Source organism: Capsicum annuum, chromosome 10, assembly GCF_002878395.1.
Source record: "Capsicum annuum cultivar UCD-10X-F1 chromosome 10, UCD10Xv1.1, whole genome shotgun sequence".
In the NCBI taxonomy this organism is placed as follows: domain Eukaryota; kingdom Viridiplantae; phylum Streptophyta; class Magnoliopsida; order Solanales; family Solanaceae; genus Capsicum; species Capsicum annuum.
In genome coordinates, this window is record NC_061120.1 from 214,348,405 (window position 1) to 214,354,741 (window position 6,337).

The following is a 6,337-nucleotide window of genomic DNA, read 5'->3' on the forward strand; positions in this document are numbered from 1 at the left end:
TCAATAGACTTTAACCTTTTCTAGAGTATCAAAAAGCAAAATAAATATAGAAAAATGAATTGCTGTACAAAATATTTATTGAATTAAAGACTATTTGGTAGGACTATATTTTTGCCTTTGCTTCTTTTGTTATGTTTACGAGTCCCACATCAAAGGAAAATTTGAAGTAGACAATAGAGAGTTGATATAAAAACGAAGGCCCATTGCCAAGCATAAGCATACCTTTCTCGGCCTTTTGGCTAAGATCAAGTGTAGTATCTGTTCTTATCAGTTTAATATCTGATATGTGGGCCATTGGTCCACACGATATTAACTCTATTTTTTGAGGGGGAAGACTCATCAAGGTAGCTTGCTGCCTGGGCCTTCAAGCGTCGCCCAAGTGTTGCACTATGCTTTGGCCTGGCGCACCCCACGAATACTAGTTTAATGTTTGAGCAGTATGTTGTCTTAGTCTAGTAATCTGTGGAAATTTCTCACTGTACTTATTTTATTTCTGGTGTCCTCTCTTGTTTTTAGAGATCAGGTTTAAACTACTAAAGCTTGTATTGAAGAGTCAAAGCTCGTAGGGAAGAGTCAAAGCGAATTGGACTTTTCTGGCCTTTTTCCTGTCTATTTGCGTTGCGGGAATCTTTAATTGAAAACCCTGTCTTCTGCCCTCGCCACTTCTTTTGCTGACCCTATCCACCTCCTTTTGGAATACCAGAAAAAGAGATGAATTAGCGGATCATAGGGGCCAAGTCGAAGCATATGCCTGAACCTTCTTTGGCGGAGATGGAGTTAATAGGGAGTTGTGAGAGGATGTACTTGGCCTAGTGGTCAATAAAGTTGGTTGAGCATCATGACGTCTAGGTTTAATTTTCAGCTAGACAAAAACAGAAAATATGCATAATCATGCTTAACTGAATTTTGCTTGAATTCATAGTCAAGGAGTTCTGATGTTGATGCCTGTCTGGTAGAGGAAGTTGTATCATCGGTTTTGCAGCGTTAATTATGCAGTTTTTGTTGTGCTATGGATAAGACGGCGTCTTCCCTAGACATGTAATACGATCTCTTTTATAGCTATTACTTTCATTTGCATCTTCTTGATACCTACAACTACATCTATGAGAAAGGAAAAGTCTTTCCTAGACATGTAAAAGTAGGTATTTTTTGAATGCACTTGGTTTGAACTTGGCATGAGAATTTTTCAGGGCAACTCTCTCCCTACACTTGTGTGTCCATTTAGGATCACCACTGATATTTTCTGGACAGCTCTCTTCATGGATCCTTGCTCGGGCCAATATCTATTTTATGGAGTATCTTTCAACTGTCATTTCGTCTTGCAGGAAGAATTTACCGAATGTTTTGGAGTTTCTAGGAAGGCCAAATACTTGCACTCTTGTTTCCGGAACAAGTGAGTCAATTTGCATGAAAAATTCAAGAATGCCGTTGAAGCATATCTTCCTGGTACTATTGATGAGTTGACTCTAAAAGCTAAGAAAAAGGGCCAGCAGAATAAACCTTCCTTCTGGGATTCGGTCACTGATTCAAAAGCAGGCACTTTCAGATTTTCTTTTTGATGAAAGGCCAGTGATGGAATCTTCAATTGTTAGTTCCCAGGCTGTAGACTTTTACCAATCTTCTGCTCAAACAGATGAAGCTGCAAGAGTGAAATTTAATGTTTGTTTACTTAACAAGAGGGATTTTATTGGCATTTTATTCATCATTGAACTTGTATTTTTCCCAAGAGGAAACAAAAGTTTAGACAAATTTTGGCGTCAATTCTTATCTTTCACTGTTATAATCACTGTTCCTTTGCTGTGTCAGCAACATCCCCCCACCCCCCACGTGTGTGTGAGAGATGACGGTGCTATTCATGCACCTCAACTATTTCACTGAATCATTGGACACCTGCCACCTCTCTCGTACTGAATAATTGTGTCCACCAAGACTTTGACAAACGGAAAGAAAGCACAAACCCCCGTCTCACATGATTTTCACCTATTTCATTCATCGCTAGACAATTGTGGATGCTAGCTCGAAGACTACCTTAGAATGTGCACCTTAGCTCAGAATATGTGATTGCGTAATACAGGTCTCACATGGTGTGGTGATAGAAACTTCTTCAGGTTTGTTTTCAGTATCTATCTGCTTGTGTGGTCTTCTCAGTGATGAAAGTTTGTTCAGTTGTAATTGCAAGGCAATCACATCAACCGTCTTGCCTGATCCTTCATAGTCTGTGCTTGAAAATATAGTCCACTATAGAGGAAGGTTAGGAAGAAGGGTTATGTATTGAATTCGTATTATGTCTTGATGGAGCTAGACATCCCTTTTGATAGAAAATTTATATTGTGCAAATGAGCATACAATGAAAATTTTCAATTAAATATGAACTGTTGAATCCTTAGAGCCAACTCCATCTCAACGAAGATAGGGATAGCAAGAACACCTGTGAACTCGGATAACCTTGTGGCATGCTGCCAAATCTACTCTACTCTATGCTATCATCTTTCTTCCTTGTGATTCAAACACGACAGATATTTATTCAACTGCGGCTACACTTACACCAAGAACTATTGCTTCAAGAGCTAATTCAATTGCAACATTTACTGGGACAAGACGAGAATTGAAATAAAGGAAGATTACACTGAAGCCGCAAAAGAGGTTTATAAGTTGTTTCAAATCACAAAGTTTAAATCTTAACTGGGACATTTTACTATTTTCTTGAATCCTCTTATATAAAACTTTTGGCTCCGACCCTGTTACCTTCTATTAGTTCGTTCCTAACTTTATGCAAAATGATTTTTACAAAATATTTATTGAATTATAGACACTATTTGGGAGGACTATATTTTTGCCTTTGCTCCTTTTGTTATGTTCTTTAGTTTTATGGCGTTCCTCAGTTTATATTTCACTGAGACTAGAACTAAGACTCATTACAAGAGTCCGGAGCCAAAAGGGCTATTTTTTTTATTAAAAATACCAAAACGGACAATTAATTTAAAAAAATACCAAAAAGGACAAATAGTTACGGATCCAGCGACTTATAAGTCGCCGGGCCCATAGCAATTAATAAATCGCTGGGTCAACAACGACTTACATGTCACTGACAGTGAGGTGACTTGCTGCCAGGATTACTGTTCCCATGTGAATTAAAAAAGTGTGCATCCTTGAATCAAAAAGTGTGTGCATCCTTGATTATATTCGTGCAGCCTTTGAAAAGTAAAAAGATTCCTCCACTATTGATGTAATCCATGAAGCCTTCGAAATGTTTGTGCTGCATTTTTTTTTTAAAAAGTACTGTTTGCACGTGAATAAATATCTGTTTGCATCTAAATTCCGTCTATATATTCGGTTGGAAGTAATTCATATGTTCATAAGAAAATTTTTTAAATTGAAAAAAGTTTACAAATATTTAATCAAAATACAAGTTAAGGCATCAATTATAAGGTATGTTAATATATAGTTTTTACGTTATTTTTATTGTGAAGTATAAAAATATTACATCGAGTTCTTAAACTTAAATTTTATATTCTTTAAATAATCTTTATTAATTTACTTTTGATCATAACAGATTGATTTTTTTTATGTAGATATGAATCCATTATTAAAATTACAAGCAAAACATCGATCTAAAAAAAATTGGGACATCGAGGGACAAGATATGTGTTTAAATACACGTCGTGCCGATACTGAATTTTGGTTGCACATACAGGAGCGTCCATTGCATTGTCGAATCCTTCAATATTTAAGTTTTTGTGGATTTAGAGGAATTGTAGAAGTAGGAAACATTCTATATGATGTTGGACTTATAAGTGCATTGATTGAGAGGTGGCGCCCCGAAACTCACACATTTCACTTGCGAATTGGTGAGGCCACTATTACATTACAGGATATTGAAATTATGTTTGGAATGGTTGTAGATGGGAATCCTATACTTCTAGAAGGTTCTACCGATTTAGGAATTGTAGCTAGACGACAAATGATGCGTGACTTAACAGGATGGGAACCTCCACTAGATTGCTTTTGTGGAATTAGAAGAATACTTGTATCTAAATTAGCTGCATATGTAAAAGAGTTAGATGATATCACTGATGATACTCCCGAAATTGAGGTGCAACAAAGAGTTAGGTTGTACCTATTATGATTGTGTGGAGGTACATTATTTCCTGACAAGTCCAATTCTAAAATATCTTTGGACTATTTAATCTACTTGCAAGACTTAAATGCAGTGTCGACAAAGGCTTGGGGCGCAGCCGCATTGTCATTTTTATACTATTCTTTATGTCGTGCACCCATGTCTTCATCTAGCGATGTATGTGGATTTCTTGCCTTAGTTCAGGTACGTGATACTTAATATTTGTGTTTTAAAATTTGTACTACTTAATTTTATTGTGTTATTAAAATTAGTTGATTTTATATTTTTATAGGTATGAGCATGAGAGCGTATTATTCTACTTCAGCCAGCACTGCACCCTCGGTGGGCAAACCATCATGAGGCCTCGGCTCCACCTGCGCGAAAGTGGAGACGAGGTATAGTTCATGATAATGAGGCGAGAAACATACTTGTCATAATTAGAGATGTTCAGGATACCTAACTATTGAGCAGGTAATTGAAGTTTTAATACTCATGATTTGTCATGCTGATAAAAAAAAAATTATAATGTAAGAATTGAAAAGTACCATATTTGTTACTAATAGATTTTCTTATGTATAATTTTAAGTATAATATTATATCTATTTGAAAAGAGTAATATAATTACTGTGTTTTATAACGATCTATTTATTTTATAGTTTATTTGGGAGCCCTATTCAGAAGAAATACGCAATGAATTGCCCGTGTGGTGTCAAAGGGGAGAACCTATTTGGATGGCTAGAGTACCACTTATTTGTGGAATAGTTCGTGAGTGGCATATGGTTGATCGGATTGTTAGACAATTTGGTTATCTCCAGCATGTACCTGGACCGTGTACTCATTTTCACGAATAACATTTTAAGCGTGATAACCGAAATAGAATAACACAAGAAGTTTTAAATATGTATAAAGAAATAAAAAATATGTGGGATACACGTCGGGAACATATTTTTGAGCCCCATCATATAAACAATCAATTAGAGTATATTCATTGGTATTGTAATCATGCTCGCATGTTAATTGGAAATTCAGAGCATGTTGTTCAAAGAGGATACCAACACATGGTACGCAGACATGAGGCCTTGGTACGTATATTCAAAAAACCTTAATACACGTCAGTGGTCTTTTTAATACATGTCAATGATCATTTTTATTTTGTATTTTTAGGCTATGGGACATGAAACCATTTATCGGATGGCTCAATTGATTTTACGTGATTCAAGAGCAACTAGTGAGATGTATGGATTTACATCAGAAGTTGCCTGTATTTCTTCGAAATCAATGAATTTTGTCTATATAGAAACACGATTGAGCTTTGCTCCTAATTATGCACCACCGACTCAATCAGCAGAATCACCACCAGTGCAAGTTCACCGTCAGGGACGTCAATCTGAATCTAGATATAGTACGCGTCAGGGTAGAAGAGGTGGTCGTAGTAGTATGGCAGATCGTAGAGAAGAACTACATGATAATTTTGGCTTGTCTTTAGCTGCTACTACCGACGCGTATTATCCCACGTTTGAATTTGGTGAACCCTCAACGGCTTGATTTTTCACGCGAAGAAACAGTTGGTTTTGTAACGCCACCCGTTGTGCAATATGATTTTGCACAATTAAGTGAATTTCATCATGCTCCCCAACCCGGAATGCGTGAATTTTTCATGAATAACTCTCCATTTAATGAGGCGTTAAGCTTTTCTGATGTGAGTCGGTAATTCGTATAATATATTTAATAATTTATGATCAATTAATTAATTATTATTTATTTAATTATATTTCATGTTATTACAGGCAACAATGTCCAATGCAGAAACTTCTCAACTACATGTATGATGTCATTTCTTAATTTACATACTTCATTTTATTTGTAGTCTTAAATAATCTTACCTTTAAAAATATTTTTTGTAGGTTACGACAGAATATGATCGTCGAAGATCAACTAGGCCACACGTACCAACTTATTGTGGCACGGGTAGTCATCATGATCACGTTGGGAGACAAAATTAATCAAAATTTTTGTTGGTCATAGTTTCAAAAGACCAAATTTAGGTAGGTTAATTTTTTCTAGTGTAATTTAGGTAGGCTAATTTTTTCTAGTGTTATTTAGGTAGGCTAATGGTACATTATGTAATTTTTGTTATGTTTAGATGAATTTAAAGTTACACCATCATAAAAATTTTATATTATTATGTTCAATTCCCTTGTCAAGCCAACAAACATAAAT

The 6,337-nt window shown here is 35.7% G+C and overlaps 1 long non-coding RNA gene and 1 other non-coding gene across 2 annotated transcripts; both read left to right on the forward strand.

The window, feature by feature from the left end:
* On the forward strand, positions 1 to 1,761 carry LOC124887653. Its single transcript, XR_007045483.1, has 2 exons — positions 1 to 1,038; positions 1,191 to 1,761. It is a non-coding gene; the product is annotated as an uncharacterized LOC124887653 (long non-coding RNA).
* On the forward strand, positions 219 to 413 carry LOC124888402. Its single transcript, XR_007046522.1, has one exon. It is a non-coding gene; the product is annotated as a U2 spliceosomal RNA (small nuclear RNA).
* Positions 1,762 to 6,337: the final 4,576 nt, after the last annotated feature.